Below are 14,383 nucleotides of genomic sequence, written 5' to 3' on the forward strand. Positions count from 1 at the left end.
CTCTCTAAAAAGTGAGTCTTTTTTTTTCTATCCGTTATCAAGAAACACGGTATCCAGAAAGCTCCGAATTATGGTATTTCTTTAAAACGAAAATTTCGAGATTTATTAAGAATAAAAACCACAAAAACAATCTAATACAAAAATTCACCAGGTAAAAGTTGTCCAGGTCCTAAAGAAGTCAGTGGGAGCTGTGCTGATCCTATTGGACCATTCTTTAATCAATTCAGGCTCATAGAGGTTTTCTCATTTTTTTTCGCTAGGAATTGTCCAAAAAACACTTTCTTTCATATTTTTTTTTTTTTAGATTTTTCAACTCTTTTTCATTGGTGCTTTTTAAATTTGGATCTTTTGATAAAATCCATTCAATATATTCGTAGTTTTAGAGAAAATGAGTTTAGTCGTGGTTTCAAAAACCTCTAAAACCATTAAAATGAGACTGTGATGCATATGCCCCCCTGTTTTCAGTACATATAACAAATAGTGTGTGTGTATTGGTTGTAGAGATTGAACTGTATGAAAAACAACAGTAAAGATGTAGTTATTGTCACTACTAGATACTGTCTATCATGACCTGGATTAATGAAAACCTTCAGAAACATCTGTCCAAAGTATAAGGAAAGTATATACATGTGAATATGTGGGCTTTACTGTTCCATTCCACTAGATGGCAGACAAACATTGATTATATTTAATGCCAACTATTTAATTTCAGCCTGTTTTATATTCGTTCATTATATTTAAAAATAGTTATTTGTCTGAATTAAATCACGTCTGAAAGTTTTTTTATGCTGAAATCATTAACTTTCAAAAACACCTTTATTTCCATTTTGGATGACCCCTGTAACTTTACTTTGTGTAGACTACAGGTATCACATATCTTATCCAAAAACCTGTTATTCACCAATCTCCAAATTACGAGAAGTCCATCTCCCAAAGGCTCAATTTTAATCAAATAATTCAAAAATAAAAATATTTCCTTTTTATCACTATGATATTAAAACAGTAGCTTGTACTTGATCTTAAAGATATAATAAATCCTTATTAGAGACAAAACAAACCTATTGGGTTTATTTACTGCTTTAAGATTTTTTAGTGCGGAAGTGCAACGTTTTGGGCCATGCCCCTTTATCAAGCATACTTCCGCACTTTGAATTCAAGCAAGGGTTTCCCTGCAAATTAAGCCTTGTGTGCCGGTATCTTTGTTTCATTGTCCAATCTGGAGGTTGCCGTATCCTCCATTACCGAGCACCAGGCTGCTATCTCAAGGGGTGGGTGTGCGTCTGCTCTATCCTCTTCCAGGGAGATAGAAACACTAATTTACAAGTGTATTGTGCAAAGTGCAGTTTTAGACACCGATCGCTATGATTTATACCCAGAAAGTATTTTTCCAATACTCTCAGCGTCCCAGCAATTTGTGTGCAATATTTTAAAATGTCTGCGATTATATATGAACTATATTATTCAGACACAATTGTGCTGAAAGTTTTCAGAAAAATTTTGACGGTGGCCACAGTAGGAACCCTAGGGATACTTCCACCTTTGAGGCTGTTATAGCTTCAATGGCAGGGCCATTGGATTCATCCAGACCAGTTCTATAGGGCATATTAGAACTTGATGGAACAACATGCAAGTAAAGGTGTGGTTGTGGGCACAGTGAATGAATTGATGGGGTCAATTTGCAGCGTAAATTTAGTGCTTAGGAGCAATTATAGATAGCATGGTACATTCATTTTGGATGCCAGGGGTTTTTAAATAGACTGTGAATGGATCCCAGTAGAATTCTACTACAGTTGAAGCAAACAGTTGATGCAAAATAGTATTCACCATAAAGGTGAATTGAGGTTAAAGAAACAGTTACATCAAAAAATAAGTGATTTAAAGTAATAAAAATATAATGCAGTCTTGCCCTGCACTGGTTAAACTGTTTCAGAAACACTACTATTGTTTATACAGTATAAATAAGCTGCTGTCTAGCAATGGGGCAGCCATTCAACGGAGAAAAGGCTCAAGTTACACAGCAGATAAACTCTGTAGAACATAATGGTGTTATTTGTTATCCACTATTTAACCTGTGCCATATAGCCTTTTTTCAATTTCCGCCATTGCTACACAGCAGCTTGTTTATATGAACTATAGTAGTGTTTCTGAAGCAAACACACCAGTTTTACCAGTGCAGGGCAACAGTACGTGATATTTTCATTACTTTAATACACATTTTTTTGGTGTTACCCCCCCTCCCAGAGGGGGGGAAATGTATTTTTGTCTCCAAGATGGCAGACCCTGTAGTCAGAAGACCAGTCTATAGATCATCTTTGTTCTATGCTCACTTGCTAAAAAGACATTCAGCTTTTTCTTGAAGCTATCCAATGTATCCACCAGCACAACTGCTTCAGGGTGAGAAATCCACAACTTCACAGCTCTCTATAATAAAAACCCTTGTGCTAGTAAGTCAGTGATGTTGTGATCACTTGAAAAGTGGATGTCTTCTAAACCAGGCAAAATATCCATGGTAACATTTAGTTTTGGTATGTGATTGTTTATAAATATGTGGGTGTGTATATGTACAGTACACTACTCTAATGTTACAGTTTGCCTTTAATCTCAAATTATTTATTTTTAACCAAACAAAACTTCACTTTTGAGATATGTCAGCAATGTGGGAGCTGTTCTTCCTAAAAGTTAATGTGATTTCCCCTTAAACTATAATCAAAAATCTTTGCTAGCTACAGCTCACTGCAATCTTACACACAATATATACTGTATCTACAGTCAACCTCGAACTAGAATATTGGCTAGAAATCTCATTCTCTTTTATTAACAGTAAAAATCAAATCTTTTGATGATTAAAAATGACCTCAATCTGATTAACCACAAGTCTAAAAAGCTTTTGAAAAAGCAAAAGTGCTTTGCTCGTGCATATCGTTTTTAATTAGCTAATTAATTTTCTTTTGGTTGTATTATAATATTTGAAACACTGTTAATGTCATTAGTGGAAAACACACTGTGTTTTTTGTTTTTTTTGCGGAGCATTGAAGTATGAGTCTATCCAGCAGCACAGGCCAACATTGCAGTGGTTATTAACATTAATTATTTTGCAGACCACAGAGACATAGACACACACCACAGCAGAAACAGAGCTAGACGTAGACAAAATGAATGCCGGCATCTTTTTATAATGGGAAGAAACCGCTTTCTAATAGATCAGTTGTTAAGATGCAAACTGATAACACACTTTTAACACACAAATTATACAGTATGTGTCACAGTAGTAATATCTTGAAATATATACGGTATAAAGAGATCCTATATATATATATATATATATATATATATATATATATATATATATATATATAATAGAAGTTACCTCGGAGTACCTTCGGCCTCGTGTTTTTCTATGGTCAATAGATAAATCAGACTCTCTGCAGTTAACATATACCTATTTTACTGAACCTTACCTTGTCTGACTTTGTTATGCCAGAGATCACTTGTTTTAGATGACATGGCAGTATCAAAAATATGAAATGATAAATATACAGGGAGAGAGGGATAAAATAAGTGATTGTTATAGGCCTGAAATAAATGTATTTTTAAGTATGTTAGAACAATCACCTTGCACTGAACTTTTTCCCATAGGAAATGATTCCATTGCCTGGCGAGCTACTGTCAAGATTAGTTTTAAGGTTTAAGGGGGTGCTGTCCGTCAAAGTTAATTTAAAAAGGAACATCATACTTACAACTTATAGTTTTTGAATGTACTCATAACAAAATGTTAACAGCACAATTCCAGACCCATGAATTAAGAACCCCTAGTATATAAACACAGGTATAATATGGTCGAATCTACCCTGGGTGAAAAAATAGATTTATTCTAAAGAAGGTAATGGAAAAGGGTATAGTGATGTTTAAAATAGCAGCAATTGAAACAGGGAATGAATACAGTTTATACATTTTTCAGAGAAGAAAGCAATCATCTTAAATCAGAATTATTAATATTATAACAGAGTCTATGGGAAATCAACTTTCTATAATTTGGAGGTTTCTGGATAAGGGGTTTCCTGATAAAGAAACCCATACCCATCGAGTAAAAGGTACTGTTTTATTATTTTTATTATATCAGTATAGAGAAAAACAAAATCAATTTGAAACATTTGGACTATTTGTTTAAGATGGACTCTGGGAAAGGGCCTTCTCATAATTTGGAACTTTTTGGGTTTCTAGACAAGGGATTCCTATAAAAAAGTTCTATTTCTTTAAAAATCCATTGTTCCCACTTGCCGTTTCATCACAGTAGGGCTTCTTGCGGTTTCTTTTAACCAAAGACTCGCCTACTTATCAGAGTAGGCCATTTGAAACATTTTTGCCAATATTATAGTTAGAGCTACATTTATTTGCATATATGACTACATTTGTACATTGCCTCTGCAGAAAAAAGTTGTAAATAGAGCAAATGCAAGGCAATATTTAAAGGGGTTGTTCACTTTTGAGTTAACTTTTAGTATCATGTAGATATTGATATTCTGAGACAAATTGGTTGTCATTTTTTACTATTTAAGGTTTTTGATTTATTTAGCTTTTTATTCAGCAGCTCTTCAATTTTCATTTTAAGCAATCTGGTATCTAGGGTCCAAATGACTCTAGCAACCATGCATTAATTTGAATAAGAGACTGGAATATAAATAGGAGAGGTCCTGAATAGAAAGATGAGTAATAAAAAATAGCAATAACAACAATTTGTAGCCTTACAGAGCATTTGTTTTTAGATGGGATCAGCGACCCCCATTTGAAGGCTGGAAAGAGTCAGAAGAAAAAGGCAAATAATTATTAAACTATAAAAAATAAATAATGAAGATCAATTGAAAAGTTGCTTAGAATTGGCCATTATATAAAAGTTAACTTAAAGGTGAACCACCCTTTTAAGCCTGGAAGCAGAAGTGAAAGTCTTGTGGTCAGTGGCATAACTAGTTATCAGCGGGTCTGCAGGGTGTGTCTGCTCCCCTACAAAGAAAGCGGTGGGAGACATCATAGAAAAACATCGGCAGCTAGACTATTGAACATAAACTCAAATTTTTCTCATAAATCTGAAGCCATTCTATTAACAGATCTTTGTCTCCGTTATGAAATTCCAAATTCTTCCGCTAAATCAGTTTTGTAAGTCTTGAGTTTTTAAAATAATGTTTTTAAACCCAAATGTACTAATTATTGAACTCAATATTTCATTAGACTTTGTGTATTTTTTATGTTGCAATGAATTGAATTATTAATCTTAACACAGTTTTCCTGAAGTTTCCTTTTGTCAAATAGTTATTTTTTAAGTCATAATGTAAACTTTAGTCAAATATATTTATGCAGAGAGCATAGTATAAGCTCACCTGAGCTTGTGCCTCCAGATACAATGCTTTTCAATACATGATTTTCTTAGGTAGAATTCCCGAGAAAACGCATATCCCATTTTACTTCTAGAGGCAGTTATGCATTGCAGAGCAATATGTTCCTAGTCTCTCCTGAGGATAATTGTTTAATTATGTATTCCTTCAAACGCCCTCATATGGTAAGAGACTTTCAAAATAATGAAAATTAAATGAATTCAAAAGATTTTTTACTTAAGAATATGTCTTCTCAGTAAACAGGGAAAACCTCACTCTTTTAATAAAGAACAGTAACGAAAAACTCTTGAATGATCTCCATCTAGTTTGACGAAAGTAACAATACTTTCATTAGCATTGTACTAAAATGTCATTACTACATCAACAATTGTTTTGACATCCCTCTACTCCCCAACTTCAATAGAAGCTTTGTGAAGCTTTATCATTAAAATGACAATGTCTCTTATACACACATAGACACACACAACAGGGCAAAGTTCCAAATTATGGGAAACCCATCTCCCATAGAATCCATTTTATCCAAATAATTCCAATTTTTAAAAATTATTTCCTTTTTTCTCTGTGATAGGAAAAACAGTACCATGTACTTGATTCCAACTTAGATATAATTAATCCTTATAAGAGGCAAAACAGTCCTATTTGGTTTAATTAATGTTTAAATGTTTTTGTAGACTTAAGGTATGGAGATCCAAATTACAGAAAGACCGCTTATCCGGAAAACCCCATGTCCTGAGCATTCTGGATAACAGGTTCTATACCTATATTCGCTTCGGAAGCTTGTATAATTCTTTATAGACTTTTAAGTAACAGCACCTGCTTGCTGTAACATTCACTAGCCTAAACAAACAATACAGGTATGGGATCAGTTATCCGGTAACCCGTCATCTGGAAAGTTTGGAATTAGGAAAAGACTATCTCCCATAGACTCCATTTTATACAAATAATCTTCCTTTTTCTCGATATAAATAAAATAGTACCTTGTACATTATCTAAACTAAGATATAATTTATCATGGTTGGAAACAAAACCAGTCTATTGGGTTTATTTAGGGGCAGATGTATCAAGGGTCGAATATTGAGGGTTAATTAACCCTCGATATGCGACTGCCAAATTAAAATCCTTCGAATATCGAAGTCGAAGGATTTTGCGCAATTCCTTCGATCGAAGGAATAATCGTTCAATCGAACGATTAAATCCTTCAAATCAAACGATTCAAAGGATTTTAATCCATCGATCGAAGGATTATCCTTCGATGAGAAAAACCTTGGAAAGCCTATGGGGACCTTCCCCATAGGCTAACATTTCCCTCGGTAGGGTTTAGGTGGCGAACTAGGGGATCGAAGAAATTTTTAAAGAGACAGTACTTCTATTATCGAATGGTCGAATATTCAAACGATTTTTAGTTCGAAACGTTCATTCGAAGGTCGTAGTCGAAGGTCGAAGTAGCCAATTCTATGGTCGAAGTAGCCAAAAAAAACCAGTCGAAAATGGCCCTTTATGTTTACATGATTTTCTAGTTCAGTTAAGGTATGAATAGGCTTGGGTGAATTTGACCCGTTTAGTTTCTCTCGCTGGCAAAATGTCGCCGACGACCATTTGAAGACTATGGGCGCCAAAAAATGTTCGATGCACAACAAATTTTTTTTTGATGCATGTCATTTTTTTTTTATGCCAAAAAATCTATGGGTATCATTTGCGCAGTGAAAAAATTCACCCATCCCTTTGGTATGAAGTATGTCCTCTTCTTCTGCCTCTTTCCAGCTTTCAAATGCAGGTCACTCACCCCGGCAGCCAAAAGACTATTTTATTTCTTGATTTGCCTTTTGACATTCCCCATCCCCATTCATATTGCAGTATTTCATTCAAACCACTTCCTTTCTGGACCCTAGCAACCAGATAGCTGTTGAAATTCCAAACTGGTGAGCTGCTGAACAGAAAGCCAAATAACTACAAAACCACAGAAAATGAAAAAATGTGGAACAAATGCAAATTGAATTTCATTGTTTACATCATACTTAAAGAGCACCTGTTGGGTAAAAATGTTATCCCCAACCAAAGGTGAGGGCTAATAGAGCCAGCATTATGGTTGGGGATAACAGTAGTTTTTTTTAAATGCCAGCGCTACGCTACCCGCACCGGGAGGGAGCTCCCGCTGCGAGCAGCCATGTCTGGTCACTCGCATGCACATAATGAAAATGTGCCACGGATTGCTCATTATGCACATGCAAGTGCCACAACATGGCTGTTTGTACCGGGAGAAAGCTCCCAGTGGGGGAAGAATAGCGCTGGCGGGGGGGGGGGCTCTATTAGCACACCTTTGATTGGGGATAACATTTTTACTCAACAGCTGCCCTTTAAAGTTAATTTAAAGGTGAACATCCCCTTTAAGGAAATATAGATGACTTGCAAGCCACTATTATTAACTGGGGGTATTTATATATACAAGTTACATAAAGCTGTTTAATAGCCAACCCCCTGTTATGATATTAATAGTAAGTGAACTTGGAATCACTTGATTAAAACAGTGACTTCCGTCCATGTTAAGGTGAAGTCAGATTCTCTTTTATTTATGTGTTTTTCTGCTAAAACAGCTACAAGCAGCAGCACAACTGATCTAATCATAAAAGCTCTCATTTCCTGCAGTGTGCTCAAATGTGAAACACAAATACAACACATAGCTACAGCAAAAAAAAAAAAAACCCTACAACATATGAATGTTTCCACTTATAATTTGTTCTTCTGATCTTTGAAGTGTGCCATTCTTTCATTTCACTGTTCAACAGCCTGCCATGCAAAGGCTTTGTTCCGACAGTTCAATTTAATCACTGCCATTGGTACAACAGGATGATAAAATCCCTAGTCCAACATCCAGCTGTTATCTGATACTGTTTCAAGCAACTCTCATGAATGCATGCTGATATCTCAAGAACTCCAAACATGTCATAAACAATATATTAAAACTCAAGTATGAATTCCATTAGCACACACAATGAATGGAGCTTATCCTTTCTATGCAGGCCAATGTAATAAAATATAATTTGGACTAATCTGCTCCAAGAATGCTTTCCGTTTGAAGATGAGTCTCCTGCCACATGCAAAAGTAATTGCTTGTTGGCTTCACCAAAAGACCCTGTTGAATCACTGATTCTGCCCTGCATGATCTTTGCAGGTGTATCTTAGCAATACAATCCCCCTTTTGTTTCAACATACAAATGTCAAAGGGACAAATATTAAAACGGCAAGCAGGCATTTTAATGAATATTCCTGATCCTGAATGGAATTCACAGTAACCTAATATATTTAGAGGTGAGGGCCTTGGCATTGCCATAAGTGATTCATTAGATGGATGTTTGATTTTACTGATCAGATTTCCAACATACTAAAGGACTTCAGTAATAGATATCATAGTTGGTACATATTATACTTATCCATTCTTTTAGACCGTTGGAGATAACAGACATGTTAAATAAATTATATTAATGCTATATATTGTATCATATTGTCAGTGTATGAAGCAGGTAATTCTCCCTGTCTCAGGAAAAGCACAGTAGCCTCTTTTAGACAGAGATGTTCCGCTTCTGGTAATTTCTGGGGACTTTTTTTAGGGTAGAGTGGACAGACAAGTGAAACACAAGTACAATATATAAGTAGTGTAAAAAAGAGGAAGCACTTCCTGTGAGCACCAAGGATCTCAGGATCAGAGGTTTGGCTTGGTTTGGGTGGAAAGAACATGAGCTCAGTTTTTGGCCAAGTTGAGCTTGCGTTGAAGTTGGTTCATCCAGGAGGAGATAACTACTATGCAGTCTGTGATCTGGGTCTGAACATCAGCGGTTAGTGAAGGGGTGACTAAATATATCTGGATGTCATTAGCATACAGGTAATATTTAAAGGGATACTGTCATGGGAAAACATGTTTTTTTCAAAATGCGTCATTTACTAGTGCTGCTCGAGCAGAGTTATTTACTGCAATCCATTTTTTTTAATATTGAAATCTGACATAGGGCTAAACATATTGTCAGTTTCCCAGGTGCACCCAGTCTTGTGACTTGTACTCTTATAAACTTCAGTCACTGTTTACTGCTGCACTACAAGTTAGAGTGATATCACCCTCCTCTCCCCCCCATCAGCAGCCCAACAGCAGAACAATGAGAAGATAACCAGATAACAGCAGAAACAGAGATACATGGAGGACACTCTAATTTAACCCACACAAGTTAATTAGAATGTGGTGAATAAAGACCCAAAATACCCCCATCAAGTAATTCTATAGCAGTATTCTACTGTAATGGGCTTGCATACTTAGCACAAATAAAATACAGGCTACATTGGTTTTGCAAAAATAAATCTCTTTATGGAAAATTCATTGATACTACAACTAGTACGCTTTATACAAGTAATGTACATCAAAGATATATCAAGACAAAGTTAAATACATACCACCCAACTGTAACCAGGAAATACGGACTATACAATGAAGCCTTGTCACAGAATGAGAATTACCCCAACATTTTGGCTCAAAGCTTTTATCAAAGGAATTCTCCCTTATTGCTCCTCTTGTTAAACTCCTTTTCAAATCACTTGTGAATGATTCACCCTTGCACTGCTTTCGCAAATGATAGCTTAAAGTGATACTGACACATTCCTATAAAAATCACAGGAACGTGTCTGTATAAAGTAAATGCTGCTCAAGGAATCATTTCCCTGAAAGCCCCCTGCAAAGCTGCCCCCAACCCCTGCAAACCTGTGTTAACCTGACCCTCCGACACTGCTAAATGTCCTTCTGAGCCGTTTTAGTGACGCTGGGCTTTTTACGAATGAAAACAGGAATTCAGCCTATGGAAGGATCGCTCCGCCCCCAGCCCAGCGTCACTGAAGCAACCTGGAAGATCAGTTAGCTGTGTGATCGAGTCGGAAGCACACAGGTTTGCGGGGGCTGGGGCGGCTTTGCGGTTGACTTTGAGGGAAACTATTCCTTGTGCAGCAAGAGTGAGGATAGTCTTAAAGATATCATCACAGAACTACAAAGTTTGTTGAAAGGAATTTATGAGGGGGGTCATAAAATTGACAAATTGGGTGAACAAGGGAAGGTATATATATAAGATATTGGAAAGTAAAAGTACAAGGAATAATATATAGCGCAACAATTACCAATAATAAAGGCAAAAATGCAGTATTCAGGGCCTAACTGGTAAGCCTCTTCCTAGTTCCAATCACAGATGCTGTAGATCAGTAGATGGGCGAGAGTTTTGGCGAAGCAAACAGGACAAATTTGCCCATCACTAGCTGCCACTTTAAAGGTTGGTCAAACCAAAAGGAATCTACAAGACAAAAAAAAGAAGGATGTGCTCCCTGATATAGTTTGTTTAAAGCAAATTGTTCTATAAATAAAATAGCACTTACAGTATAGAAGTGTTGGACTTAATCAAAGCAGTAATGCCCTAAATACTTTATAACACTTCTTTTTTTATTTACCCAGCTACTTATGTATTATATGAAGTAATATTCCAGACATCATAAAAAATATAGACAGTGGTCACTATCCTTCTTCCCAGCTTGAGAAAGACCAACCACATCTCATACACAGGTCTGAACAATGAACACCCATGGTTGAACATCAAAAAAAGAGAGATTTTTTAACTGAATTTGGTACTGAGACTGGGGAAAGACCCTGCATATCATAGGAAAAAAAAGTGAATTTGTGTGTAAAAATCTAGTGACTGCTTTTTGAGATTTTGGGAATATTTTACTTATTACCCTTTTTAATGTGAAGGGAAAGGTTGTAGTGCTGAATTCATGTGGAGTCACATTTTGACAGGCGACTGCAGATTTACTGTAACTACTTTGGGTAGTCAAGCTAGATTTGTTTCTATATATTGCAAGTTAGACTATGAGAAGTTGTTGTACTAAACCTCACTTTAATATACAATACCCTTATACTGTATATGATGAAGGTCTCCGCCTTCTATTAGACTGTAAGCTCTGTGGAATGAAATGTTATCTGCTGTAGGATTGACAGGTTGAGGAACACTATGTAAATATTGTACACAACTTGAACTTAGTTATGCCCAGAAAATCTATATAGACAAATGGATATCCATGTCATGAAATATATGTCCACAACACAGTGATGAACTATTTCATGAAAATAAGTCGCCAAGAAACAGCAATAACCACATCTTTAAAACATTTTTTGTAAATAAACTACATGCTAGAACTCAGAAGGAGATGTAAAGGAAATTTCCCATGTAGAGAAAAAATTCAGAGACTCAGACACTTTGGTTGGTTCCATGTAGAAATATGCACTGGTACGTTTTTACCGGCCATGTTTATCTTTACTGCCTACAATGGTTTAAGATTAAGTAACGAAAATGTAAATTCCCTGTAGCGCCCTTTTCTTAGCTGACAAGAGACTATCACGTGAAATTAATTGCAAAGTTTATGTAAGACAGATTGAATCCAATATGAATATCACACTCCCAAGTGGAAACTAAACTGCCACTTTGCTTGGTGCAAAATAATTAGAAAAAGAAAACCAAAGCAACAGCTGGAGAGCTTGACAGCAAAAGATAACTTAGACTGAAATGTCAGTAATATTTCTGTTCTGAATTCAGATACTTCTGTAGATGCTTGCAGAACAATGTGCCAACACTATTCAGCATTATTTATTCTTAAAGGTGAATGTGTTTTTGGTTGTTAGTTTTACAGTACTCGCATGGATTGTGTTGATGACTTCTGATAAGATTACATTTTAAAGCTTGTATAGTCTGGAGATACTGAATTGTTTTAATGTCACAGTTCATTTGCTGAACCATAACTGGAATCAGAAATTTAAAAAAAACTACTATAAAACCAAGCTAACATTAAACCTTTAGGGCTCATGTTTTTGTCATAAAATTTATATTCAAGGATTTTACATTCTGCAGGTTGGCTTAGCACTTTCCATTTTTTTCACCAACATAACTTTCATAAGCAGTTTTATAGCGGCTAAATGAAAAACTAAAGTATTACACACTTAAAAAACAGTTTATGGTTCACAGACAATAATGTGGCTTTCATACCGTAATAAGCAAATGACAGCAATTTAATTGATACCAATATGGATGAATGACCACTACATTTCACTCTACAGTAATACCCGTATCATGATAACATAATAAATCTAGAGAAGAAATAAAAGCGTTTGGCATTTAAATATATGTTCTCTATAAATTTTGCAGTGGCTGCTTACAAAATATCTGGGGTGGCATCATGTCCTTATATTTATGATCGTTTTATCATAGGTCTTTAAAATACATAACTTTATTAGAATTAAGGAACTTAAATGAATTAACTTTAGTAGGGGACATTTGATTGGATTTTATGAAACACTAGTAAGCAGTTGGGTTTGTACTTTGCAAGGACATAAACTTGATTGTATACATTTATATATTTAGAATTAACAGTTAAACCAGTATCCAGTTATTTATACACTCAGGGGCATATTTATTGTGCTGTGTGAATCTAAATTCTCTGAAAAAACTGTGTAAAAATCTGTGTTAAATAAATAGTGAGTTTATCAAGGTGTGTGTAATTTTACACCATGCTAATACCAGATTTAATGAAGTTATTTTACATTGTTTCTGGCAGAAGTCACTCTAGAAAATGTATGCAGTTTCTTAATCAGTTTTTACATGGTGAAGCCGGCCGATTTGTGGTGTATTATCCCGCTGTTTTTTACACAGCATAATAAATGTGCCCCTCAATATCTTACTCTTGTTGGTGTAGACAACCCAAAAGGACTGATGGGAGGATGTTTGGAAAGATGTTAGAGGATATTCAGGACGATGTTCAGTTTTCCAGTTGATGGTAGTTGGTGAGGATTGTGGCTCAAGGGGTCCAGTTTGGTTAAAAACACACCAGTCTTGCATTCGGTGGGACTAATTATAGGCCTTATGTGATAGTAGAGCTGTTGTATGAGTAACAGAGACTACTGCACAAACAACCTAGACAAACGTTAAAAATTTTTAGGGAGTGGATCCAAGCGGGTAAAAATGCGGGGCCTGGGTCATAGATTGTGGGTTGCGGGTTTGGGTCTCGGTGGTTTAGCTCAGGGCTCTTCTCAACTGCAAAGTGCGAAACTGCATATAAAAGTTTGTGCGCTTACCGTATATACTCGAGTATAAGCCGTCCCGAGTATAAGCCGAGGTACCTAATTTTACCTCCAAAAACTGAGAAAGCTTATTGACTTGAGTATAAGCCTAGGGTGAGAAATGCAGCAGCTTCTGGTAAGTTTCAATCAAAAAATTGAGGGTTTCTGCTCCCGTTGGAGGTGCCGACGTTTCGTTTTTGGATGCCGGCGACCATTCTTGGACGCCAGTGAATATTCTTGGAGACTATTCTTGGACGCCGGCGACTATTCTTGGACGCTGGCGACTATTCTTAGGCGCCGGCGACTATTCTTAGACGCCGGCGACCGTTTTTGTGCTTGACCCGAGTATAAGCCGAGGTAGAGTTTTTCAGCATATTTTGAGGGCTGAAAAACTCGGCTTATACTCGAGTATATACGGTAAATGCTATTTAAAAAATTACTCATTCTGATAAACATGCCTTACATTTTTCACTGAACTCCAATGCACTGGTTTCGAAGTGTGTTTAGTTTTGAGCAAAGGTGCTCTTCTCATCAGTGTGACACCATTACTAAAAAGTAAGAGGATGTATTTACAAATTTTGTTGCAACACCAACAATTACTCTGGAATGAGTAAAAAAAATGCTGCATTGCATTGCATAACATGGAGATTTGCCCCAATATTTAGTTCTACGTACGTAGAGCCAAAACAGTAAATGAGCACTTATAGATTAAAAATGTCCTGCATAATTGTTCTTACTACAGGAGAATAACTGAGCTGATACGTATATGGGTCGCAGATGTTTTGATAACACTTGACTGTTCCTGTTTATTGGGAGTGCCATTCTTGGCCCCTAGTGAGGTCATGGTGCTCTCTAAACTGCTTAGCCA

Source organism: Xenopus laevis, chromosome 2S (assembly GCF_017654675.1).
Source record: "Xenopus laevis strain J_2021 chromosome 2S, Xenopus_laevis_v10.1, whole genome shotgun sequence".
Lineage (NCBI taxonomy): Eukaryota > Metazoa > Chordata > Amphibia > Anura > Pipidae > Xenopus > Xenopus laevis.